Raw genomic sequence first — 27,795 nt, 5'->3', positions numbered from 1 at the left:
CGAAGTGCCGCCCACGAACGAGACAGCAGCAGCACGCGCACCAATAGCAGCCGAAAGTGGAGGTCGAAGTCCCGCCCACAAACGAGACAGCAGCAGCGCGCGCACCAATAGGAGGCGAAAGTGGAGGCCGAAGTCCCGCCCACGGACGAGACAGCAGCAGCGCGCGCACCAATAGGAGGCGAAAGTGGAGGCCGAAGTGCCGCCCAGGCTCCTTTTAATTGGCTGAGGTGAAGCCTGCCTTGCGTTGCTTAGGTTAGGTGTAAACGTCGCTTTTTCTGTGGTGGCGGTTGGTCGTCTGTTTCTTTTGTTCGTTGACGTCTCCCTGGGCCGACTATGCCGGTGGAGCTGAAGCACTGGGACGGGCCTCTGAGCCTGGCTGAGGTGGAGGAGAAGCCGGCGCATCCCCTGCGGGTCCAGCACGGCTCTGTGGAGATAGACGAGCTGGGTAAAGTGGTGACTCCGACCCAGGTACCGGGCTCTGACTGCAGCAGTGGCCTGGACTCTGGGAACTGGAAAATGCCGGGGGGAGGGAGGGGTCGCTGGCACAGGCCCTCCTGCAGGATGAGAGAAAACAACGAGTGTGCAACTTATTATTACATTTGTATCCCACATTATCCCACCTTACAATTCATGGTGGATACTGGAAATAGAAAAGAAAGTACATTTGGTTTTGCAGAGGGTTTGGGGTATATGATGGTGAAATACATGGTAGTGTTAAAGCCATAGACAATTAGGTGCATGATAGTGTGAAAGCAGAAGACATTAAAGAACATTCCTGGGTATCTTAAAGAAGGTAGAGTCACGCGTGTTGTTCTTTATGATATATTTTGTCAAAGAGAGAAGTTTTCAGGAGTTTGCGGAAATTGGTCATTTCGTAGACCGATTTCAGGTTACGTGGCAGTGAGTTCCAGAGCTGGAGGTGGTGGGGATGAAAACGGTAACGGAATTCAAACATGCGTGGGATAAACATAAAGGAATCCTGTTCAGAAGGAATAGATCCTCAGGAGCTTAGCCGAGATTGGGTGGCGGGGCTGCTGGTTGGGAGGTGGGGATAGGGATGGCCAGACTTATAGGGTCTGTGCCAGAGCTGGTGGTTGGGAGGTGGGGATAGGGATGGCCAGACTTATACAGTCTGTGCCAGAGCTGGTGCTGGGAGGCGGAGTTGGGAGGCAGGGATAGGACTGGGCAGACTTATAGGGTCTGTGCCAGAGCTGGTGGTTGGGAGGTGGGGATAGGGATGGCCAGACTTATACAGTCTGTGCCAGAGCTGGTGCTGGGAGGCGGAGTTGGGAGGCAGGGATAGGACTGGGCAGACTTATAGGGTCTGTGCCAGAGCTGGTGGTTGGGAGGTGGGGATAGGGATGGCCAGACTTATACAGTCTGTGCCAGAGCTGGTGCTGGGAGGCGGAGTTGGGAGGCAGGGATAGGACTGGGCAGACTTATAGGGTCTGTGCCAGAGCTGGTGGTTGGGAGGTGGGGATAGGGATGGCCAGACTTATACAGTCTGTGCCAGAGCTGGTGCTGGGAGGCGGAGTTGGGAGGCAGGGATAGGGCTGGGCAGACTTATAGGGTCTGTGCCAGAGCTGGTGGTTGGGAGGCGGGGATAGGGCTGGGCAGACTTATACAGTCTGTGCCAGAGCTGCTGGTTGGGAGGTGGGGATAGGGATGGCCAGACTTATACAGTCTGTGCCAGAGCTGGTGCTGGGAGGCGGAGTTGGGAGGCAGGGATAGGGCTGGGCAGACTTATAGGGTCTGTGCCAGAGCTGGTGGTTGGGAGGCGGGGATAGGGCTGGGCAGACTTATACAGTCTGTGCCAGAGCTGGTGCTGGGAGGCGGAGTTGGGAGGCAGGGATAGGACTGGGCAGACTTATAGGGTCTGTGCCAGAGCTGGTGGTTGGGAGGTGGGGATAGGGATGGCCAGACTTATACAGTCTGTGCCAGAGCTGGTGCTGGGAGGCGGAGTTGGGAGGCAGGGATAGGACTGGGCAGACTTATAGGGTCTGTGCCAGAGCTGGTGGTTGGGAGGTGGGGATAGGGATGGCCAGACTTATACAGTCTGTGCCAGAGCTGGTGCTGGGAGGCGGAGTTGGGAGGCAGGGATAGGGCTGGGCAGACTTATAGGGTCTGTGCCAGAGCTGGTGGTTGGGAGGCGGGGATAGGGCTGGGCAGACTTATACAGTCTGTGCCAGAGCTGCTGGTTGGGAGGTGGGGATAGGGATGGCCAGACTTATACAGTCTGTGCCAGAGCTGGTGCTGGGAGGCGGAGTTGGGAGGCAGGGATAGGGCTGGGCAGACTTATAGGGTCTGTGCCAGAGCTGGTGGTTGGGAGGCGGGGATAGGGCTGGGCAGACTTATACAGTCTGTGCCAGAGCTGCTGGTTGGGAGGTGGGGATAGGGATGGCCAGACTTATACAGTCCTGTGCCAGAGCTGGTGCTGGGAGGCGGAGTTGGGAGGCAGGGATAGGACTGGGCAGACTTATAGGGTCTGTGCCAGAGCTGGTGGTTGGGAGGTGGGGATAGGGATGGCCAGACTTATACAGTCTGTGCCAGAGCTGGTGCTGGGAGGCGGAGTTGGGAGGCAGGGATAGGACTGGGCAGACTTATAGGGTCTGTGCCAGAGCTGGTGGTTGGGAGGTGGGGATAGGGATGGCCAGACTTATACAGTCTGTGCCAGAGCTGGTGCTGGGAGGCGGAGTTGGGAGGCAGGGATAGGGCTGGGCAGACTTATAGGGTCTGTGCCAGAGCTGGTGGTTGGGAGGCGGGGATAGGGCTGGGCAGACTTATACAGTCTGTGCCAGAGCTGCTGGTTGGGAGGTGGGGATAGGGATGGCCAGACTTATACAGTCTGTGCCAGAGCTGGTGCTGGGAGGCGGAGTTGGGAGGCAGGGATAGGGCTGGGCAGACTTATAGGGTCTGTGCCAGGGCTGGTGGTTGGGAGGCGGGGATAGGGCTGGGCAGACTTATACAGTCTGTGCCAGAGCTGCTGGTTGGGAGGTGGGGATAGGGATGGCCAGACTTATACAGTCTGTGCCAGAGCTGGTGCTGGGAGGCGGAGTTGGGAGGCAGGGATAGGGATGGGCAGACTTATACAGTCTGTGCCAGAGCTGCTGGTTGGGAGGTGGGGATAGGGATGGCCAGACTTATACAGTCTGTGCCAGAGCTGCTGGTTGGGAGGTGGGGATAGGGATGGCCAGACTTATACAGTCTGTGCCAGAGCTGGTGCTGGGAGGCGGAGTTGGGAGGCAGGGATAGGGCTGGGCAGACTTATAGGGTCTGTGCCAGAGCTGGTGGTTGGGAGGCGGGGATAGGGCTGGGCAGACTTATACAGTCTGTGCCAGAGCTGCTGGTTGGGAGGTGGGGATAGGGATGGCCAGACTTATACAGTCTGTGCCAGAGCTGGTGCTGGGAGGCGGAGTTGGGAGGCAGGGATAGGGATGGGCAGACTTATACAGTCTATGCCAGAGCTGCTGGTTGGGAGGTGGGGATAGGGATGGCCAGACTTATACAGTCTGTGCCAGAGCTGGTGCTGGGAGGCGGAGTTGGGAGGCAGGGATAGGGATGGGCAGACTTATACAGTCTGTGCCGGAGGTGGGGATAGGGATGGCCAGACTTATACAGTCTGTGCCAGAGCTGGTGCTGGGAGGCGGAGTTGGGAGGCAGGGATAGGGCTGGGCAGACTTATAGGGTCTGTGCCAGAGCTGGTGGTTGGGAGGCGGGGATAGGGCTGGGCAGACTTATACAGTCTGTGCCAGAGCTGCTGGTTGGGAGGTGGGGATAGGGATGGCCAGACTTATACAGTCTGTGCCAGAGCTGGTGCTGGGAGGCGGAGTTGGGAGGCAGGGATAGGGATGGGCAGACTTATACAGTCTATGCCAGAGCTGCTGGTTGGGAGGTGGGGATAGGGATGGCCAGACTTATACAGTCTGTGCCAGAGCTGGTGCTGGGAGGCGGAGTTGGGAGGCAGGGATAGGGATGGGCAGACTTATACAGTCTGTGCCGGAGGTGGGGATAGGGATGGCCAGACTTATACAGTCTGTGCCAGAGCTGGTGCTGGGAGGCGGAGTTGGGAGGCAGGGATAGGGCTGGGCAGACTTATAGGGTCTGTGCCAGAGCTGGTGGTTGGGAGGCGGGGATAGGGCTGGGCAGACTTATACAGTCTGTGCCAGAGCTGCTGGTTGGGAGGTGGGGATAGGGATGGCCAGACTTATACAGTCTGTGCCAGAGCTGGTGCTGGGAGGCGGAGTTGGGAGGCAGGGATAGGGCTGGGCAGACTTATAGGGTCTGTGCCAGAGCTGGTGGTTGGGAGGCGGGGATAGGGCTGGGCAGACTTATACAGTCTGTGCCAGAGCTGCTGGTTGGGAGGTGGGGATAGGGATGGCCAGACTTATACAGTCTGTGCCAGAGCTGGTGCTGGGAGGCGGAGTTGGGAGGCAGGGATAGGGATGGGCAGACTTATACAGTCTATGCCAGAGCTGCTGGTTGGGAGGTGGGGATAGGGATGGCCAGACTTATACAGTCTGTGCCAGAGCTGGTGCTGGGAGGCGGAGTTGGGAGGCAGGGATAGGGATGGGCAGACTTATACAGTCTGTGCCGGAGGTGGGGATAGGGATGGCCAGACTTATACAGTCTGTGCCAGAGCTGGTGCTGGGAGGCGGAGTTGGGAGGCAGGGATAGGGCTGGGCAGACTTATAGGGTCTGTGCCAGAGCTGGTGGTTGGGAGGCGGGGATAGGGCTGGGCAGACTTATACAGTCTGTGCCAGAGCTGGTGGTTGGGAGGTGGAGGTGGGGATAGGGCTGGGCAGACTTATACAGTCTGTGCCAGAGCTGGTGGTTGGGAGGCGGGACTAGTGCTGGGCAGACTTATACGGTCTGTGCCGGGGCTGGTGGTTGGGAGGCGGGGTTGGTGGTTGGGAGGTGGGGATAGGGCTGGCCAGACTTATACAGTCTGTGCCAGAGCTGGTGGTGGGAGGTGGGGATAGGGCTGGGCAGACTTATACAGTCTGTGCCAGAGCTGGTGGTTGGGAGGCGGGACTAGTGCTGGGCAGACTTATACGGTCTGTGCCGGGGCTGGTGGTTGGGAGGTGGGGATAGGGCTGGCCAGACTTATACAGTCTGTGCCAGAGCTGGTGGTGGGAGGTGGAGGTGGGGATAGGGCTGGCCAGACTTATACAGTCTGTGCACTGAAGAGGACAGTGCAAATAAAAAAAAGTAGCACATATCTTCTTGGGCAGACTGGATGGACCGTGCAGGTCTTTTTCTGCCGTCATCTACTATGTTTACTATATGTTTGTATAGGAAAAGGTTGATGCATGCATTGATTTGTATTTCAAGCCGTTACATTTGGCATATTATACAGGAGCAGGGATTGACTGGGGCACTTAAAAAAAAAAAAAAGCCACCCCCCCCCCCCCTGATGCCCTGACAAACTGCCCCCGCACACTTGAAAAAAATAGCCCTGGTTGCTAGGGATACCACCCCTCCCCCCCCCCCAAATATCCCTGATGTCTAGTGGTACCCAACGTTCCTTTTCTTACCCTGACCCCTGATAAATATCCCTTAGTTTTAATGGGAGCCCCCTCCAACCTCCCCTGTATGAGGCAGGAGAGATTCCTACTTGCTCTGGCCTCCGGCACTGTCATCTTCAAAATAGCCCCATGTGGTGCATCCTTGGATTCACCATTAAAAGGAATTTCTAGCAGCTATGCTAAAACCATTTCTTTATTGAGCGACCAGTAAAACTGATTGTAACCCGCTGAGATGATCTGTGTGTGTTGTCTCCCCCTCCCCCCTCAAAAGACCACATGTGTGCGCCATGGACAGAAGCATGCAATTAACAAGCATTCGGCACTGTGTGCACACTACTGGCCGCATAGCAGAAAGGGGAGTGAAGTTGCAGTTTAATTTGCTCACAGTATACTAAAATGAATGGTAATGAGACCCCTAGGATTTTCTCTCCAATACACAGAAGTAAGCACTTTAATGTGTGCACAACACAGTGTGTCTAAAATGTTTGTAAATTACATCTTTAGATCTCTGGCAGTGTAGAAACTCCAGGGGATTTAATGCCAGTTCATGGTATTTACTAACAGATTTTTCGTTTTCTGTGACCATGTGTACCTGCAACTTTAGAAGACACAAGTAACCGGCTTCACTGTTATGCTGATGCACATATCTAAAGAGAAAAAAAGTACTAGCACAAACTGATGCGTGCTCTGACTGATCAAATATTAGCCTTGTAAAAGTTTGTGCAAGAAATTTGAGGCTAATGTGTATGTACAGGACAACAATCTGGTTCATGGGCAGATATGGTGCTTGTACTTTATCTTAGATATGCACACAGTGAAGCTGGCCTTAACTGAAGAGTTTGTGTCCCTGTCTGGCCATGCTTTCTGTGAAGGTACAATCCTGTATTCTTTTGAAATAGCAGCTCACTAGCGTACTGCATCACAATGAATCTTGGGGTAGAAGCCATGGGCTGTACTATGTGGCTTTTGTATTGACCCCTAAGAGGCTGAGGCAAGAGGAGCTACTGGATTGGGGGGGGGGGGGGGGCTAAGAGGAGAGACAGAAGATGCTAGACAGGGTTGGGGAGGCTTTTGCTGTGTGGCTGCACAGCCTAGAGGGAACAGATAGGAATCGCTGAATTTATCCTTATGGAATTTGAAGGGGTGGGCCTAAAGGAAAGAATTAGCAAGTAAGATCTAATTTCTCCTTTTTTTCTTTTTTCCCAACTTGGCTGTCAAAATTGACAGCTGAAGGTATTAAAAATGTTGTGATGGAGGCATCAGTTTAATGCATTAAGAGTAACTGCTGAGGTAAAACCTTACACTGACTTTTTTTTTTTTTTTGGCTCTTGTTCGGTGACTGCATTTGATACCATGGAATAGCCCTTTCTTGACACTAAATAAAAATCTGTGCATAAACTTTGGACTTCTTGTCTTCTAGGAACAAATTGCATTAACAATTTTTCCAATTACTGTAGATTCAGAACAGACCGACAAGCATTTCATGGGATGGTGCTGATCCAAGCAGCTATTATGCTTTGGCATTTGTTGACCCAGATGCCCCAGCAGACAGAACCCAAAGTTCAGGTGAGGGGGATGGAAGTTAATTTCAAGGGTAGCTAGTTGCCTGTGGACAAAGCTTGACAGTGTTTGGGAAGTAATCCATTCTGCTTTTGTATTTGCATAAATCGAATCAACAGAATAACTTGGGTAAGTATACTGAGGTGTGTGTGTGTATGTGTGTATATATATATATATATATATATATATATATATATAATTTTGTTGTTAGGTGAGACTTGCATGTTTCTTTGCTTTGGCAGTGTTTTGTGTTTAAAAGAATGACCTTGCACTATCTGTGTCTGCAGAGTAAACTTTTAAATTCTCTGAGGACAAGCAGGCCAATAATTCTCATATGTAATATAAGGTGGTCTGCGTTGCTTGGTCTGGAGCTTGAAAAACTATAACATCAAGAGTGTGCCTTGCTCCCACCATGCACATGCAAGTGCTACTCCTGCCGCAAGAGGTGGGATTTGCAGTTGGGGGATTTTTTTTTTTTGCTCTGTTCTTTTTTCAGGGTTCTCTTCCCCCCCCCCCCCCCCCCCCCCCCCCTTTCTCTTGCAGTTTGGGTTTTTTTTTTTTTTTTTGCTCTGTTCTTTTTCAGGGTTCTCTCCCCCCCGCTTCTCTGTTACGATCCTCACCTGGTTCCAGGCCTGCGTGGCCGAGTTGCCGGCGAAGTGCGGTCTGGCAGAGATAGCCGGCTATCTTGGTGGTGGTTCTCCAGGATAGGTCGGACATCTTGGGATGGGCATCTCAGCTTATGGCGGCCATCTTGGGGTTGGCCGGCTGCAGGAAGGAAGCTCATTTTTGGGTGTTGTGCTTCTCTGCTGATGGGGGCAGCCATCTTGGATCAGCTGCACATGCTTGAGACTGATTCCTACACTATTTAAAGCCCTGCCTCCAGTCCTTTGTTGCTTCGGCCTCAGTTCTGAGGAGTTGCTGTCTGAGTGCTGTTCGCCGACTTTCTTCTGTTCCTGTTTTCCTGTGTACCAGGCCTTGGCTAGTTTTCTCGGATCACACTTGTTTGCTGCCTGCCTTGACCCTGGACTGTTGTTCTTTGCCTGTCGGAGTACTGGTTCTGGACTGTCTGTTCCCTGCCAGCCTGGTCAGTGGCTGTGCGACCCCGCCGGTTCCAGAAGTCTTGGTGGCCACCTGCAGCTGGGAGCTCAACTCCCGGTGAAAGGTGGTCACTTCCCAGTTGAAGTTAGGGGTTGTCTGGCTGCCTGACCAAGTGTGGTGTCACTCCATCTCTGCCGTGCTCAGTCGGGGCACAGGGGCTCACTACTACCGGGTCATAACATTCTCTTACAGTTTGTTTTTTTTTTTTGCTCTGTTCTTTTTCAGGGTTCTCTCCCCCCTCCCCCCACTTCTCTTACAGTTCGGGTTATTTTTGCTATCTCAAGTTTTCTTTGTTTTTATTGTGCTCAGTAGTAGGCCTGAGCTTCAGTCGGGCTTTCCTACCTCTTATTCCCCCCCCCCTTGCCCTTTTTTTGGCACCATTGAATTTTTTGATTTGGCCACAGCTGTTTCCACATCATTGAAGGTTCACAGTAGCTTTAAGTACTGCATCTGGTGCAATAGGACCATCTCTGGCAAGGACACCCATTCTAGGTGTCTTCAGTGTTTGGGGCCTGAGCATTCCCCTTCTGTGTTCTGTCTTCATATGAAGAAAAGAACCCAGTTGGCCAGAGAGGCTGAATGGGAGAAACCTTTTTGGAACCAGGTCTGAAGCCTTGATGTTGATATGCGCATCGATGTTGACAGTTGTTGGTCCACTCGGCTGCTAGGCCCATAGACACTGGGAGTGGCCATGCACTGAGTGGGTCGCCAACTGCCTTGACGTTGGTTGCTGTGCAGGCCCCCCCCCCCCCCCCCCCCCCCAGGATCAGTCAGAGACCAGACCTCAAGGTGACATGAGGATTGACAACATGCTTGTCGGCACTGAGGAGTGTGGATGCTAGGCATCGGGGGAAGCCCAAAAATCATTGGCATCAATTGCTCTCAATGCATGGAACTCAGTACCCGAGTAGGTGTCAGTAGGACCTCTCTTCTTCCATACAAGGAGTGCCAATGTGTTGCAGCCAGGACCAGGTACCCACTCCAACCCCCAACTATTCTGCAGCCTTTCCTGATCTCAGCTCTTGATGAGAACCTCCAGGCCTTGCTCCCTGAGTTTTTGGCAGGGCTCATATCGGTGTCTGGAGTGCTTGTATCTTCCATGCCTCTTGCTACTGTCCCGCATTGCCAACAGCCTGTGCTGAAGTCTCGGAAGTCAGTGTCACTTGTAGCTTCGGCATCCAGTGCCACCCATGTCGGTACCCCCAAGTTTTGCCGGCATCGAGGCTGGAGCTGACATCTCAATGCCCTTCTCGAGGACTTAGTTCCTCCTTATTGAGGTGGGCTCTGTCTCGACCCTCCCATGAGGCTTTTCTCACCGATGCTGATCAACACTCATGGGAGTTTGAGGATCCATGGTACTTCTTGGAGTCCTATGGTATCCCAAGGTTAGCTTGGAAAAGAGACAGCTAAGGGGGAGATATGATTGAGGTGTACAAAATCCTGAATGGTGTATATAATGGGTAGAAATGAAAATTTGTTTTTAAATTTATTTATTTTACTCTTTCAAAAAGTACAGACTAGGGGGGACACAATGAAATTACATGGAAATACTTCTTTAAAACAATAGGAGGAAATATTTTTTTTTCACTCAGTTAATAGCCATACTGGGTCAGACCAATGGTCCATCTAGCCCAGTATCCTGTTTTCCAAACAGTGGCCAAGCCAGGTCACAAGTACCTGCAGAAACCCAAGTCATGGCAACACTCCATACTAAAATCTCAGGGCAAACAGTTGCTTCCCATGTCTGTCTCAATAGCAGACTATGGACTTTTCCTCCAGGAATTGGTCTGACCCAATATGGCTACTTTTATGTTCTCCTTAATGTAATGGAAACTGTATCAATGTTAATATTGATGGGTTTATTTATTTGGACATTTGAATGTTTTAGGGATCAGTTTAAATCGAAAATTGACTTTTGACAAACAAGGTTGCAAATATTACAACGTTTCAATTGATGTGGAAGTTGAAGAAAATTCAAGGTTATTTCCCTAGTTTGTTTTTTTGTGTGTTGGTTCAAACCATGGTATTAGCTCGTGCTGACTTGTAACTGAGTATATGCAGGTTGCAGGGTATGTGTGTGTGTGTGTATATATATATATATATAATATAATAAAAAATTTTTTTTGAAGAAGTTGCAAATGATGATAATACAGCTGCAAGGCTGATCTATGGGAAATCATGCTTTGCTAGGGCAAGTCTGTTACTACAAGCCTTACATTGGCTTCCAATCGGGGCACATATCTTAGGTTATGCACTTTGGTATATCAGTTTTTGGTCTTGCAATATTGGAACAAGGAATTACCTCATTCTGCAGCTGTCAGAACTTGCTGTACAAGTCAATATATTCTGCAGGATTTACTTACCGGTGTACAAAGTAATGGAATTATCTGCCTAAAGATTTAAGAGGAGTGACCAGTTATTTAAGCTTCCACAAACGTCTAAAAGCCATCTTAAAAAATGTTTTTTTTTATTTGTACCCCGCGCTTTCCCACTCATGGCAGGCTCAATGCAGCTTACATGGGGCAATGGAGGGTTAAGTGACTTGCCCAGAGTCACAGGGGCCTGTGCTTGTTGATACTAAAGGTTCTTAACTTTTGACTAGGAACTGTTTCCTGTTTGTTTGGTTCATTCTGATATCGTGATCAACTTGTTAGCGTGTGTTTATGTAAGCTGTATTGAACCAAAGTAATTTTGGAAAATGTGGGATATAAATGCTGAAAATAAATTAAAAATAGACAAAAGGTTGCCTAGAGCTGTGATTCCAAAGTCCAATCCTGGAGTATCTCTTGCCATTCAGGTTTTCAAAATATCCTCAATGGATTTGCATATAATGGAGGCAGTATGCAAATCAAGTTCATGGGTATCCTGAAAACCAGACTTGGCAAGGGGTACTCCAGGACCGGACTTGGAGAAACACTGGCCTAAAGCAGAGGTTCCCAAACGTTTTGGGTAACCTTAAATGATTAGGCACCCCTAGTATGTCCCACATATCTCGGATGCACCAAGCTCATCCCTACAAGGAATGGGGATCAAGTAGTGCATTGCAATGTAAAACATTCCTTCATACATTTCATACTGCCTTACAGCCTGTATTGTGACCTTTTCATTGCTGCTGTTCCTTTTTTTTTTTTTTTTTTTTTCCCAGGTACCATATACTGTTCAAAATTGATGCTCCTTTTACTTTTTTCTAAGTTGCAGTAATATCTCGGTGAAGATGCAGCCATGCCTCTAATTTTTTTAATACTTAAGCTTGTTCTGTTCTTCACTGTAGGGAATGGAATCACTTCTTAGTGGTAAATATGAAAGGAGGTGACATCAATAGTGGACATGTCCTTGCTGACTACGTTGGTGCTGGGCCACCTAAAGGATCAGGTCAGTGTAGCTGGCTTCTGTAAATGGAGAGATTTATTACAGATATAACCTAACTGTGGAATACAGGCAGAAAAGTTAAACTGATCTTGAATATACAGAATATTCCACCATCTTCCCAATTACAATGATAATGAAGCAGAAGAAAACAGTAGATGAATTAAATGTATTTGAAATTCTCTATGTATACCTCCTCCCCTCCCCCCCCACCAGATGTTTTCTGTGTATGGTCTTAAGCTCACTTTCCTCATGGGCCAGACAAATGGGTTATGTCCTCTGCCTACAGATGGATAGAGGTCAGACATGACTCCTTGTAGGGGGCTGATTCTCCTTCTGCTCTTCAGTATTTCTCTGCACAGTCTGCTAAGCAGGAAGGCGGGGGAGGGGGGTGAGTCCTCGCTTCCTACTAAGTGTAACCAGAGTTTCCATATCATCAAGCTGATCAATCCATAGACTGGTGGGTTGTGTCCATCTACCAGCAGGTGGAGATAGAGAGCAAACTTTTGCCTCCCTATATGTGGTCATGTGCTGCCGGAAACTCCTCAGTATGTTCTCTATCTCAGCAGGTGGTGGTCACAACACAGCAGCAGCTCTGGCTAGGCCTCCAAGCCTAATCCTTAGGTTTTGTTGAGGCCTGGGGTTGAGGGCTCTTTTGAGCAAGTGCAAACCTGGTGGTGCCAGGTCCCTCCTTTTCTCCCCCCTCCCGCTGGCTCCGTTTAAAAAAAAAAAAAAAAAAAAAATTGTAAACGTCTTTAAAGGCGTTTAATTCGACGTTTCTTTAAACGTTCATTGCAGCTACTCACTGGGACACCAGTTCGTTACAGCTCGGAGCGGCAAGCAGGTAATTTTACCTTTTTATAGCGGGCAGGGGGTTCCCCGATTCTTCTCCTCGTGGCAATGGCGTCGGAGGGCGAGGGCGCAAAGGGTCGCTCCCCGGATCGCTGGAGCGCTTCTAGAGGGGATGCGGGGGTTTTACAACCTGATTCGCCCTTGATGGGTGATAGTTTAGTGACCGATGAATGTCCCGGTCGTTCCTCCGGCGTGGCGGTTTTTTCCCGCCATATCCGCCCATCCCCCGCTCCTCGCCTCCGCCATCTTGGCCGGCCACGCGGCTCGGACGGCTTCTTCGTGGGCCGCCCTTGAGGTTGGAGACATTAATGCCATGAACGCCCTTAATTTGGGCGACGGCACAAAAGCGGCTAAAGTTAAGCGCCGTTCTTCCCGCGCGGCTCCTTCACGGAGTTTCGCGCCGGACGCCATTTTGGATGCGCAGCATGTCTCTCCCCCGCTAGTGCGAGCGCCGGTTGAGAGTGCGTCTAGGGCTGTTGCCCAGGCTGCGGAAGTGCACAGTCTGGGGGGTTTTTCCCCCGAGTTTGTTTTGCTGCTGCATCAGGCTTTCCTCATGCAAAACGCTGCCCCTGCTCCCTCTTCTGATAAAGAGGTTGAGGTTCCCAGAGGTAAACGCCCTCGGGTTGATTTTCAGGCCTTGGAGGACTTTTGTCTCCTCCGATGTAGATGAGGGCAGCGTGTCTGGGCAGCGTGTCTGAGGTCTCCCAACGATCCTTTGCGGATTCCTTGGAGGAGATAGATCCCCGCTCGGATGGAGCGGATGACCCCTCTGCAGCGCGGCTTTTTAGCCCAGAGGATTTGCCCAACCTGTTGTTACAGGCCATGGGCACTTTGAAGATTTCCTCTCCGGAGGACGTCTCTCCCTCAGCCCCTGTTGGCTCTGCCATTATGCTGGGGACGAAGCGCCCGCCTAGAACCTTCCACGTGCATGTTGCCATGGACACCTTAATTGCGGCTCAATGGGATGTCCCGGAAACGAGCCTTAAAGTGGCTAGGGCTATGTCCCGCCTCTATCCTTTGGCTGTGAGTGAACGTGAGGCCTATCTGTGGCCTACCGTGGATTCTTTAATCACTGCGGTGACTAAGAAAACGGCGTTGCCGGTGGAAGGTGGCACGGCCCTAAAGGACGCCCAAGACAGAAGATTGGAGGCGGCCTTAAGGTCGTCCTTTGAGGCAGCTGCTTTAAGTTTGCAGGCCTCAGTTTGCGGCTCCTATGTGGCCAGGGCGTGCCGGACTATGGTGCAGCGGGCTTCCCCCTCGGATCATTCCTTGAGGGCTGATTGGCCGGCCCTGGAATCGGGCTTAGCCTATTTGGCAGACTTGCTGTATGATGTCTGGAGAGCCTCAGCTAAAGGCATGGCTCAGACAGTCTCTGCGCGGCGGTGGCTTTGGCGGAAACATTGGTCTGCTGACCACGCCTCTAAATCCCGCCTGGCTAGATTGCCTTTTAAAGGCAAGCTGCTCTTTGGGGTCGAGCTGGACAAAATCGTGACCGATCTCGGCACGTCTAAGGGCAAGAAATTACCAGAGGTCAGGGCTCGGGTTAGTTCTCGTCCCGGTACCTCCAGAGGACGGTTGCAGGAAGCCCGTCGGTACCGCCCGGGCAAGTCGGGTTCCTCTGCCCCCTCTTCCTTCAAGAGGAATTTCTCCCCCAAGCAGCATTCCTTTCGCAGAGACCGCCGTCCCGGAGGTGCTCCCTCCGGTCCTCCCCCAGGGTCTCGTACCCAATGACGGGGCCTTGGTCCACGCCCCAGTGCAGATTGGAGGACGGCTGTCCTCGTTTCTGGGCGAGTGGACCACTATAACTTCAGACGCGTGGGTGCTGGAAGTCATCAGAGACGGCTACAAGCTAGAGTTCTGCCAACCCTTAAGAGACGGGTTTGTACTCTCTCCCTGCAAGTCTCCGGTCAAGCTGTGGTAGTGCAGCAGACCTTAGACAACCTGATCCGCCTGGGTGCGGTCGTTCCGGTGCCAAAAAATCAGATTGGCAAGGGACGTTACTCCATTTACTTTGTGGTTCCAAAGAAAGGAGGTTCTGTCCGGCCTATCCTCGACCTCAAAGGGGTCATTCGGGCCTGGAAAGTGAGGCACTTTCGCATGGAGACTCTCCGCTCTGTTATAGCGGCAGTGAAGGCAGGAGAGTTCTTGGCTTCCTTGGATATCAAGGAAGCGTACCTGCATATTCCCATCTGGCCTCCTCTCCAACGCTTTCTGCGTTTTACAGTCCTGAGACGACACTTCCAGTTCAGAGCCCTCCCTTTCGGGTTGGCTACTGCTCCGCGGACCTTTTCCAAAGTAATGGGGGTCATAGCGGCCTTCCTGCTAAAGGAAGGAGTACAAGTCCATCCTTATCTGGACGACTGGTTGATCCGAGCCCCCTCTTATGCAGAGTGCGGCAAAGCTATGGACCGGGTAGTTGCTCTTTTGAGCTCCCTGGGATGGATCATCAACTGGAAGAAGAGCCAGCTGCGCCCGACTCAGTCCCTGGAGTATCTGGGAGTTCGATTCGACACCCAAGTGGGCAGAGTGTTCCTGCCAGACAATCGGATTGTCAAGCTTCAGGCTCAGGTGGACTAGTTCCTAGTAGCCTCTCCTATTCGGGCTTGGGACTACGTGCAGCTGTTGGGCTCTATGACGGCCACGATGGAAGTAGTGCCCTGGGCCAGGGCTCATATGAGACCACTACAGCTATCTCTGCTGCTGCGCTGGACTCCGATGTCGGAGGATTATGCTGTGCGCCTTCCCGTGGACCCAGCAGTGCGCAAGGCGCTGAGCTGGTGGACGCAGACAGACAAGTTGTCTGCAGGATTGCCTCTGGTGACCCCGGAGTGGATTGTCGTCACGACAGACGCCTCTTTGATGGGCTGGGGAGCCCACTGCTTGGGAAGGACAGCGCAGGGGCTCTAGTCTCCTGCAGAGGCAAGTGGTCTATCAACCTCCTGGAACTCAGAGCCATTCGGTTGGTGTTATTGGAGTTCATCCCGGTACTGGTGTTGAAGCCGGTACGGGTCCTGTCGGACAATGCCACGGCTGTGGCCTATATCAACCGCCAGGGAGGTACCAAGAGCGCCCCTCTAGCCAAGGAGGCTATGAGTCTTTGCCAGTGGGCGGAAGTGAACCTGGAGCAGCTTTCAGCGGCCCACATTGCCGGAGTCATGAATGTCAAGGCAGTCTTTCTCAGTCGCCATACCTTGGAGCCCGGAGACTGGCAACTATCTGCTCAGGCGTTCTTGGACATCACGAAGCGCTGGGGCCAGCCGAGCCTAGTTCTGATGGCGTCATCGGCCAATTGCCAAGTGCCGCGCTTTTTCAGCAGAGGACGGGACCCTCGATCCCTGGGAGTAGATGCTCTTCTCCAACAGTGGCCGACACAAGAGCTCCTCTATGTGTTCCCGCCCTGGCCCATGTTGGGCAGGGTGCTAGACCGGGTGGCAAAGCATCCCGGCAGGGTAATCCGGGTGGGTCCGGATTGGCCCAGACGTCCCTGGTATGCGGACTTGATCAGGCTCTCAGTCGACGATCCTCTGCGGCTGTCAGTGGAGCAGGGCCTGTTACATCAGGGTCCCGTGGTGATGGAGGATCCCTCCCCCTTTGGTCTTACGGCCTGGCTATTGAGCGGCAGCGTCTGAGGAAGAAGGGCTTCTCAGACAAGGTCATCGCCACTATGCTAAGAGCGAGGAAGCGCTCTACTTCTACTGCTTACGCCAGGGTTTGGCGTATGTTTGCAGCGTGGTGTGAAGCAGGCTCACTTTCTCCCTTCACTGCTCCAATTTCTTCAGTGTTGGCGTTCCTGCAAGAAGGTCTGGAGCAAGGCCTGTCGCTCAGTCCCCTTAAAGTCCAGGTAGCGGCTCTGGCTTGCTTCAGGGGCCGCCTGAGGGGTGCTTCCCTGGCTTCGTAGCCAGATGTGGTGCGCTTTCTCAAGGGAGTTAATCACCTGCGCCCTCCTCTGCACTCAGTGGTGCCTGCGTGGAATCTCAACCTGGTGCTAAGAGCATTGCAGAAGCCGCCTTTGGAACCCTTGTCGAGGGCATCTCTGAAAGACCTGACGTTGAAAGCAGTCTTTTTGGGGGCTATCTCTTCAGCCAGAAGAGTTTCCGAGCTCCAGGCGCTCTCATGTCGAGAACCTTTTCTGCAGTTCACTGAGGCAGGAGTGACTATTCGCACAGTGCCTTCCTTCCTGCCCAAGATTGGTTCTCGCCTCCATGTGAATCAGCAGCTCTGTCTCCCTTCCTTTCGTAGGGAGGACTACCCAGAGGAGTACTCCGCTCTTGAATATCTGGATGTGAGACGAGTCATCATCAGATACTTGGAAGTGACCAATGATTTCCGGAAATCGGATCATCTGTTTGTCCTGTTTGCAGGTCCTCGTAAGGGTCTGCAGGCTGCTAAGCCTACAGTGGCAAGATGGGTCAAGGAAGCCATTGCAGCGGCTTATGTGGCCGCGGGGAAGGTGCCGCCTATCCAGCTGAAGGCTCACTCCCCTAGAGCTCAGGCGGCCTCGATGGCAGAGGCCGGATCCGTCTCCTTGGAAGAGATATGCAAGGCGGCAACTTGGGCTTCGGCTCATACATTCTTCAAGCATTACCGTTTGACTGTGGCTGCACGGGCGGAGGCCCGGTTTGGAGCTTCAGTGTTGAGGTCAGGGATTTCAATGTCCCGCCCTGGGTGAGTACTGCTTCGGTACATCCCACCAGTCTATGGATTGATCAGCTTGATGATATGGAAGGTAAAATTATGTATAATCATACCTGATAATTTTCTTTCCATTAATCATAGCTGATCAATCCATAGCCCCTCCCAGATATCTGTACTGTTTTTATTCTGGTTGCATTTCAGGTTCAAGTTTAGTCTTCAGTTACTTCAGAAAGACTTCGTGTTCAAGTTTTTTCACTTGGATTCTTCAAGAGTTGAGACGAGTTTGTGTTACAGTGAGCTGCTGCATTCCTCTCCCCCCCCGTTTTACGGGGCTGGATTGAGACATAAATTCTGCCGGCACTCCCTCCCGCTTCGTGCGGCTGTAGGGCAGCTTTGTACCCCTCCCGCTTCGGCGGTGTTAGGGTCAGTCAGCTCCTCCCGCGGTTGCAGGATAAGCCAGATCCCCCCGCATCGGCGGGTGTGGTGTCCCTCCCCCGCTCCGCGGGGATGAGCTGGACGGATTCCCCTCCCCCACTTGTGTGGGGATGAGCTGGGTTAATTCCCCTCCCCCGTTTCGGCGGTGGTGAGCTGGGCAGAGTGTCCCTTCGTGGGTGTAATTCTCTAAGTGCTGAGTCCTGCGGATGGAGCTTTGATATCGACATACTGAGGAGTTTCCGGCAGCACATGACCACATATAGGGAGGCAAAAGTTTGCTCTCTATCTCCACCTGCTGGTAGATGGACACAACCCACCAGTCTATGGATTGATCAGCTATGATTAATGGAAAGAAAATTATCAGGTATGATTATACATAATTTTACCTTCTGCTTCTTGAGCAGGCTTCCAAGATTCAGCTTTTGCCTGCTTCTTATAAAGCAGAACTGATAAGTATGTTCCCAGGGCTCTGGTCTCCATTTAGGCAAGCTTCCCCATTTGTTTCATCTGCTGCCTCCAATGGAGTAGGAATAATAAGCTGTAAGTTTCACCTTTTGATTCCTCAGCAGGTGCTCTTAAGTGTTTTCCTAGGGATTCTGCATTCATCTTCCATCTGGTTGAGTAGGTCTGGGTCAGGATATTGAGATCTACTTCCTCTGCTGTCCTCTATAAGAGAACCTTTACTAAGAAACCGTTCCTTAGCGTCCCTCCGGACCGGACCAGGATTGGACTGATGGCTTGTGCTTGCCTACCAGCAGGTGGAGACTGAGAAAAACTCTGACTCTAGAGAGCCAATAGGAGCCCTGGCCATGTGACCTTAGCCTCAGTATTTTCTCAGTCTCTCAGCAGGTAGGAAGTGAGCCCATTAGTCTCTCTCTCTCTCTTTTTCTCTATAAGATATTACAGATATATTTATAATACTTCTTCTGTGCCTGGAATCATAATTAGAGGCTTGACAGGGTTTCTTTTCTTTCTTTGGCAGCCTCTGGGGTGTTAAACTCGGGTGTCTCGAGTCCACCCCCCTTCCTCCCCATCTCCCTGGCTTAGCAGGGAAGGGCCGTCCCTTTCTCTGGAAAGGTGTACCGTCTTTGGGAGAGGCAGCCACTTTTAATAGGCAGCTGTTTTTAAAGAATTAAATCAAGTAAAAGAAAATTAAAAGAATTAATTCAAATGAAAGGAATTTAAAGGAAGTAGTTTTTGCTTTCCCCAGGCTTATAACGAGCAGGTAGCTCTTCTGTCTTATTCTGTTTGAAGAGTCTTTATTATCTTTTCTTGCGGAGCTATTTAAAAAAAAAAAAAAAAAAGTGAAAAGTCAGCATCTGTGACTTTAATAGGCGGTTTTTTGTTATCTTCATTATTTTTCCTCTGCTATCCGGCGTTGTTAGCGGCGGTAGTTGTAAAAAAAAAAAAAAAAAGAGGCGCGAACTGTTAAGCGCGTGCTCGCTCTTGGACGGGTCTGTATAGCTTGGGAGCTGTATTGACGGTTCCTGTTCGGGCCAGAGGCTAAACCATGTTTTGTGCGGCCTCGGAGGCTATCTGTTTTTCGGCGGCACGGATTTCCTGCTTCTTCGTCGGTCCAGTTAGTGGTTTTCTCCCCCGAACTTTATTCTTCTCATTTTGGCGCGCTTGGCCGCCATTGTTTTGCATGCAGCTGCAATTTCCCTTGACGTGGCAGCGTTTTTCTGCTTTTACTGTGTTTGGCTGTTTGTGCAATGGAAAGGAGATATTGTTTCTCTGGTAGTTGGGGCAATTGGTAGTATATTTTCCCTGAAATTAATTTTTACATGTATTTTTCTAGCTATTAAAAAAAAAAAAAAAAAAGAAATGCTACGATGCGAATGGCGCTCATTTTGTTTTTCCCTCTGTTTTTTCTCCGTCGTGGACTTTTTGGTTGCTAGCAATGTTGTGAATTAAAGTGCAGCTCAGTTGGCGATTTCTTTGTTCTTGGCAAGACTCCGATTCAAAGTGCAGCTCAGTCGGGAATTCTCTGTTTTAGACAATGGGGCGAATTAAATTGTATCTCAGCTCCAAAATAACCATTTTCCTATTCCTTTCCCTTGTGCGTGATGTTTGGAGGAAAGGTCTTTGCTATTGTCTAGCACAGTTTTTATGGGGGTCCAGTGTACATCACTCTGTGTCTTTCTCATTTCCTGGTGAATAGGACTACATTGTCTAATAGTCAATTGATTAGTACTTTAAAAATCTGGCCATAATATCTTAGTTCCTTTCAAGCATTTCCCTTCTTGGCTATGATGTTATACAGTGTTTTAAGAACTTAACAAACATTTTCTATGGCATAGGCTATCTGGGTCAGGTGCCATGTGGATAGAACTACATTGCCGGATAGTCTATTGTTTGGTACTTTACAATGCTGGACATAAGATCTTAATTCCTTTCAGGAAATTTTCCTCCGTGGCTATGTTCTTATACTGTGTTTTAAGATCTTAACAAACGTTCTCTAGAGCGTAGGCTATATGGTTCAGATGCCATGTGCAATGAAATACATTGTCTGATACTCAATTGTTGCGTACTTTGCAATTCTGGACATTAAGGTCTTACTTCCTTTCAGCAATTTTCTTTCATGGCTATGCGTTCTCTTTGGCATAGCAGATGACAGCTGCATAGGCTACATGGTTCAGATGGTTCTCATATTCTAGGAGACTCAGTCCTGTCTACCGAGCACCCAGTTTTCTCAGATGCTTTAGAAGGCATGTTTTATTCACATCTTCTCTACTTTCCAACTGTCTTGGAGTTTCTCATGTGTTATCTTAGTTTTCTTCTAGGACTTACAAGATATATGTTAACTTAGGGAGTAAAGTTATCCGGTCAATTTGCATTTTCTCCCACTTAAGGATAGTGGGAGGTCCTCACGCCATCTACTTGTATTTTTGTTTCCTCTATCTGTTCAGCCTGGGCACATGGTAAACATTCTGGTTTTGTCCAGTATGACCATCCATAACATCTGCTATCCCTTTCTCTTCCTTACAGATTTTAGGGTCTTGTTTCAAGCTTTCTTGACGTCAGGTACAGTCTTGTCTCCTGTGGCACAAATTCACCACCTTTTCCGTAATAGGTATTTTCCAAGTCTATTCCATTTCATTTTCATTTTATTCTTCCTCTCTCCAGAGTTTTTTTCTCTTGGAAGGAGATTCACTCATTTTTTGTGCATTTTTTGCCATAAGGGCATAAGTGTTGCCATAATGGGAAAGGCCAAGAGTCCCCATCCTGTTTTCAGATGGGGTCAATCCAGATTGCAAATACCACATTCATATCTCGTGAGTGTGCGTCTGTTCATCTCTGTACTCTCAGTGAGGAAGGAGGCATGACATGATACAAGGTTTGGGGAGATCCGGTAAAATTAAAGGCCAGTGTGTCTCAGTCCACGCGCAACGTATGGTGATCCTTTCATTTTCAATCTATACGTCCTCCCTTCAGACCTTCCTTTCAATTGGAAGGGGATTCTTTCACTTCCTTTGCATTTTTGCTTAGTATATGAGTATTTTCATACGGGGAAAGTCTAAGAGTCCATTAAGCCCAGCATCCTGTCCTCAGTTGTGGTCAATCCAGGTTGCAAGTACCACATTCATTTCTTATGGGTGTGGGTTGGTAGATTTTAGTACATCTCAGTATAGGAGGAGTAATGTCCACGATACAAGGATGATGAGAAGGTCCTCATTACCAGTTTTCTTGCCCTGCTCTTCGGTCTTGCGTCGGCTCCGCGCACTTTTTTCTTAAGTTATGGTCGTAGTAGCAGCAGCGCTCATGAAACAACGTCTCCTCGTTTCATCCTTTCCTAGATGTCTGGTTCATTACAGACAGTCTTATTGGCAGAGTTGTCAGGTCAAGCAACGGGTGGTGCATTTCGGGCACACTCTAGGTTACGGGGGGCGTGTAGCCAAGTCTCTCATTTGATCTCTCTTTTGAGCTCTCGTGTGATCTCATTAGATTTCGTAGCATGTCTCTATTTTTTCTCTCTTTGTTTAGTCACGTTGGTGCAGACTGTTTTTGTCTTCTCTACAAGCGTCCCACTTTCTGTTTTCTCTGGATGTTCTTGGGCCTTCGGCCATTACCTTGCTCTATTTTGCAGAGTAAAATTTTACTTTCTAGCTCCCAAGAAGGAATTTTTTCTTCATTCTCTTTGGAGTCTCGGTAGTCTTTTTTTTTTTTTTGGCAGCTTTTCACTCCGTCAATTTCGTGACCATTGGGGGAAAAAAAAAAAAAAAAAAAAAACTTCTGGGAGTTCAGTGGATAGTACCTTAAGGGGAGGTCCCAGTTCTAGAACTATTTCTTTTCGCTCTGACCTTCCATGTGCCTCGCTTACTCTCTTGCTAAAAAGACTTGTCAGCGGCAGAGATAGATGCCCTCTCGTATCCAGATATTTATCTCGGATGGGATTCCCTCCGCTCAGTTGGCCTCTGTATTCTCACTAGTGCAGCACTTGGGTCTGGTGGTTGAGATTGAGCATTCTTCCTGCAAGTATGCCGGGAGCATATACACAGTGAGCAGTTTTTTGATGGCTGCATCTGTGAAAATATATATGTATATTTATAGTACTACTACATAAGTACATATGTAATTCCACACTGGGAAAAGCTCAAAGGTCCTATCGAGCCCACCTTTCGGTCCACGGCCAATCCAGACCATGAGCACCTGGCTAGATTCCTAAACGTGCAAACATTCTATACATGTTATTCCTGGAACTGTGTAGTGTTTTATGGACTTCTATATGTATCTAACAGATGAAAGGTACTAACAAGTGTCTACTGTTGATTTATTCCCGTTTTCACTAATTGGGGTTTACGACAAAGAGTCTCAGGTGATCTGCTTGCAGAGGCAACAGCTACAGATGATTCTTTCTCTCTCATTTGAATTGCGCTCTGAGATATGTTTTCTTCATGTTGGGTAACTGCAGCGGCTGTCAGTTTATTTGCACCTTCAGTCTAGTTTGCAGCAGGGATTTAGCTACCTTCTTCTTCTGCATAGTATTTAACTGCATTCTTGTTTTTACCTATTTAGCTTCTAGTGATCAGGTACTTTCTCACTGACAGGCTTTACATACTTCCAATCTGTTGCTAGGTCAGCAATAGTCTACGATATCGGGAGTATTGTACTTGAGGATTTTGGTTTCCACTTTCTCAGCTGAGGTAGATTCATTGCAGTTTTTTGTTTACAGGCGGCTCTGCTTCTACCTTTGCCATCTTTCTTTCAGTCGTTTTTTTGTTTTTCTCGAGTCTCTCTGTCCTTTGCGCTGCACAGATAGTGCAGTAGGGGGACATTATATAGTGGCCACTTGGTAGGGGACAATGTTCAGCGTCGCTTGGACTTTTCAGCTTTTTTGCTTTGTAGTTATTCTATTTAGTTTATTGGCGGTTCTTGGATCGTCAAGCTTTTGGCTTCGTATTCATCCTAGTTTGGGTGTTTTCAGGGACTCTACCGCATTCTCAATGTCTGTCCCTCCCGTAAGATTACTGCTTTGGTACTTCCCAACAGTCCAATCCTGGTCTGGTCCGGAGGGACGCTAAGGAAGGAGAAATTAGATCTTACCTGCTAATTTGCTTTCCTTTAGTCCCTCCGGACTGGACCAGGCCCCTCCCATGTTCTATCAACTCTTTAGATTCTTTTATTAAGTTTGGAAGTGGAATGTTTCAAAAAAACAAACAAACAGATGATACTGTATATATATATTAAAAAAAAAAAAAAAAAACTTTGCGTGGTCCATACCACTTCTCTGGTGGTTGCTGGTGAGCTCGGTTGCTGGAATATATATAAAACCTTAAATATGTCATACCACTTCTCTGGTGAGAGTTGCTGGTGACTTCAGTTGCTGGAATATATATAAAGCCTTAAATATGTCATACCACTTCTCTGGTGAGAGTTGCTGGTGAGCTCAGTTGCTGGAATATATATATATATATAAAACCTTAATGGGTCATACCACTTCTTTGGTGAGAGTTGCTGGTGAGCTCAGTTGCTGGAATAGATATAAAGCCTTAAATATGTTATACCACTTCTCTGTCGAGAGTTGCTGGTGAGCTCAGTTGATGGAATATATATGAAACCTTAAGTGAGTCATACTACTTCTCTGGTGAGAGATGCTGGTGAGCTCTAATATGAATGGGCCATGCCACTTCTCTGGTGAGAGTTGCTGGCGAGCTCTAATACAAATGGGCCATACCACTTCTCTGGTGAGAGTTGCTGGTGAGCTCTAGTACTCGGTTTTGCCGAGGAATTTGTGGCTGCTAGGATTCCATACGGCACAGAAGTTCTTTCTTTCTTTCCTGCTTTGTTATTCAAATACTGAGGCTAAGGTCACATGGCCAGGGCTCCTATTGGCTCTCTAGAGTCAGAGTTTTTCTCAGTCTCCACCTGCTGGTAGGCGGGCACAACCCAACAGTCCAATCCTGGTCCGGTCCGGAGGGACTAAAGGAAAGCAAATTAGCAGGTAAGATCTAATTTCTCCTTCTTTAGCTCTTGGGAATAGAGCCTAGTCAAACAAATTCATCCGGTATTCTGGGAGTTGCTGGTGAGGAGGTGGAGCAGTTGCTTCTTGAACACAGGAGGAGAAGAGAGCAAGCACACCAACCCGTTTTGGCCAGACCCAAAGGAGGATTACTCTAAGGGCTTCTATGCTCTAAGGTGAGAGGGAGAAGAGAATAAGGCCACCTTTTCTCCTTAGGAAGTTTGGGTGGAGGAGATCTGACTTCTGTGACTGAGCCCTTCTGAGGGAGAGGGGAAGGTAGTGCAAAGGAAGTGGGCCTGAACTGTTAAGGAACTGAATGTTGGCTGGAGTTTGGAACCCGGCCTGAACCCTGTTTGTGAACTGCATTTCAGTTTTGAGTGGAACTGAATTGAGAATAAAGCACTTTGGTCTTAAGTCCGTATGGCAGTCTGGTTCTTTGCTGGAAACCTGTGAGCCTAACAGGGCTGCCAGCCTCAACCCAGAGTAGAGGAAGCGGACTTGGGAAAAATCCACAATTCCAGGAATAACATGTATAGAATGTTTGTATGTTTGGGAAGCTCGCCAGGTGCCCTTGGCCTGGATTGGCCGCTGTCGTGGACAGGAACCTGGGCTCGATGGACCCTTGGTCTTTTCCCAGCGTGGCATTACTTATGTACTTATGACCTCTTCACATTGGACCATTGTAAGGTGTGTTCAGTCACTGTGCGACAGGGCTGTGGTCTGTCTCTGTGAAGGATACTGGGTGGTTTTTCCTTCTGGCTGCCTTAAGTAGTAGTTGTAGGCCCCCTTATTCTTTTCTGATACTGCTTCACTGTTCTGCTTTTTTTTTTTTTTTTCTAAGGTGGTTTCTCATTTTAATTCAAACCAGAGAGTTCCTATCCCTGTCTTTCAGAGGCCCTCGAGGCTGGAACTGTCACTCTAATAAACTGGATGTTAGCAGGGTGCTACTTGGACGCGAACAATCCTTTTCAGATGTCAAAACTATGAAACAGAACACAAGATCTTGCAAGGGTCACACAGCCTTTCTTTGATTTGTGCTAGATTAAGTGGGCCATTGAATCGGCCTACATTCTTCTGAGGAAAGATTCCTCAGCCTTTAGGGTCCACTATACCCAATTGCAGAGTGTTCTGGGTAGAAGTAAAGGCCTCACACATGGTCCTTGACATTTTTGTCAAATATTACAAGCTTGATTGGTCTACACAAGACAGCCTTAGAAGGTATTTTACTCTTGCCCTATGGTATTGAAGCTCTGGAGCATCATAGGTCTAAACTGGTATAGTAGGATAATGAAGATGAAACTTTACCTGTTAATTTCCTTTGCCATTCTAGACCAGTTCAGGACCTTCCCTGGAAGGTCACATCTCTTGATTTCCTGGATCCTACATCTACAACTTGTCTGTTTATAGTCAGTTTTGCAGAGGCAGTCCTAAGAGGCCTCCATTCTGGGCTATATTTGGTTCTCTTTTATTTTTATTTCTTTTTTAACCCTTGTTTGCTACTGCCAAAGCCTTGGATGAAAACTACAATGCTCCTGGCTGATTCACACCTTCAGTCTCTGTTCCCATCTGATAGTAAGGGGCAAACTAGGTCTGGACTAGTAAAGCAGGATTCCAGGAACAGACTTGAGTAAAAATAAATTCAAAGGTTCAATAGGGTTTTTATCCTGTGCCTAACTTTTTGACATACATATACTGAAGAACAGAAGGGAGCACTAGCCCTTTATGAGGGAAGTAAAGACAGCACTGAGCTTGTCTCCCTCTGCTGGTAGGGGGACATAACACTTGACCGAAGGAAAGAAACCGGTTTATGTATTGATCTGCAGGGATTCCACCTTTGTTCCTGGCTAGTATGGATACTACATCTCTGCTGTGTATACAGAATAAGCAACATTACTTCTTTTAAACTTGTGCTCTTCCTTCCAGGGCTGCACCGCTATGTCTGGCTGGTATACAAACAGGCAGGACCATTGAAATGTGATGAGCCTATCCTGTGCAACCGCTCTGGGGAAAATCGAGGGAAGTTCCGGTTGGTAGACTTCCGTAAGAAGTACAAGCTGGAAGCACCGCTGGCAGGCACTTGTTGCCAGGCTGAGTGGGATGACTATGTACCAAAGCTTTATGAACAGCTGTCAGGAAAATAGAAGTCTGAACTGGCACCAGTTTACACTTCTGAGCGCTTAATATAGTGAAAAGCTAGATTCTGATTAATTCAGTGATGCCCTTTTTGATATGGAATCCACAGTTTTTCTCTATTCTCCACACTGTTTAAAATGTCTTCTGTAAGGTTCTTGGGAATGAACTTACTACTGGCCACCATCTGTATGTTAGACAAGTGGGTTCCTGTTCTTACCAGCTGCTGTGCCCCTCTAGTACCTGGCTGTCCTTTGGGGGGTTTGATTACAAAAAGGCTAAACACTTTTTGCTTCTGCCAGTCCAAAATATGGTTAGTTGCCCTCAGAGTGTATCTAAACTATAACTACATCCTCCAGTGGAAGATTAGGTGTGAGATTTCAGTTTGTGCAGTTAACTACCCATAATTCTGAGCAAAAAGCTTTGTAGAGCTGAAGTGCATGTGGCTTGAGCAAATGGCCCAATCAATGCTGAGAATTAGTGTCTTGTACACCAGACTACACATCTCAGATGTTTTGATACTTTGCCTCTTATGTAGCCAATGCTTATTGTATTGGCCAAACGGCTGTTGTATTGCCACACTTGTGTTAGAAATAAAGTGGTGATCTAGCCTGCTGCTTGAAACTGCCCTGATTTGTAGTATGTATTAAGGGCAGGATGTGTGTGTGTGTGTGTGGGGGGGGGGGGGGGGGGGATGATATCTTTGTTCTAGGCATAGTGCAAATCAAAGTATAGTGGAATTTTTTGCTTACATTCAGCTTTTTTGTCTAACTCAGTCAGATCAAATCAGCATAGGAATTTCACTAGTGTAGCCTGCTTATGAGGTGTACATTTACATTTGAAGGGCAAGATGCAGTTTTATAGTGAAACCCTAGAGGCTAAGATAAAGTTTAAATCAACCTCCCTTTTTCCAATACCACTGATGTGACACATAGTTGCCATTCATTCTAAACTAATTGGGGGCAGCAATTAAGTACTTCTGTGTTTATTATGGGCTGCAGACTTGAGTCCAGCAAGCTCTAAGTTCCTTCAGTGTTGGAGATGTTCTATTTTTTCCTTGAGGTAGCAAAGCATTTTGTGTTCATACTGGTGTTTGACGGTGTTTACTCATGCATCAATAAAGGTTCCACTTAACAGAGCAATTGTTCTCTTTATTTTACAGACTAGGTATTACTTTTGCTTCTAATTCTTAGGTCTAGTTTTGGAACTAGTTATTTAGAATAACTAATGAATATGCATATATTTGTTGAGGAAACTTCAATAACCAATACCACAAAACTTTTGAATTTCACTACTTTTTTTTTTTTTTTTTTTTTTTACTGTGATCATAAATTATGTCTAATTGCCTTCTATAGCTCTTCTCAAACCTTGTACATATTTTTCAATAAATATTTCCTTAGCGTCCCTCCAGACCGGCCTAGAACATGACTACTGGGTTGTGCACACCTTCCAGCAAGTGGAGACTGCTCCCATGGCAGGTCGTAAGGTAGATCTTCTTGTGAAGGGCATTAGGAGACCAACTAAGACATTCATTCAAGCACAGTGGGATGTTCCGGATTCCTCCTTTAGACTGGCTAAGTCTATGGTTAATCTCTATCCCGTCTCCAACACGGACAAATCCCTTCTTAAGCCTTCAGTAGTGGATGTGGTGGTTTCGATAGTTACTAAGAGAAATACTGTACCTGTAGCTGGGGGTTCAGTGTCACCATATGGAAGCTCTGTTGAGCACTTTTC

At 48.7% G+C, this 27,795-nt stretch overlaps 1 pseudogene; it reads left to right on the top strand.

Annotated features, from left to right (window-relative positions):
• The first annotated feature begins 49 nt into the window (after positions 1-49).
• On the top strand, positions 50-27,197 carry LOC115480565 (annotated as a pseudogene).
• Positions 27,198-27,795: the final 598 nt, after the last annotated feature.

This window comes from Microcaecilia unicolor, chromosome 11, assembly GCF_901765095.1.
Source record: "Microcaecilia unicolor chromosome 11, aMicUni1.1, whole genome shotgun sequence".
NCBI lineage: Eukaryota > Metazoa > Chordata > Amphibia > Gymnophiona > Siphonopidae > Microcaecilia > Microcaecilia unicolor.
Note: the sequence above shows the minus strand (reverse complement) of the source record. Positions and strands in the feature narration are given on the sequence as shown.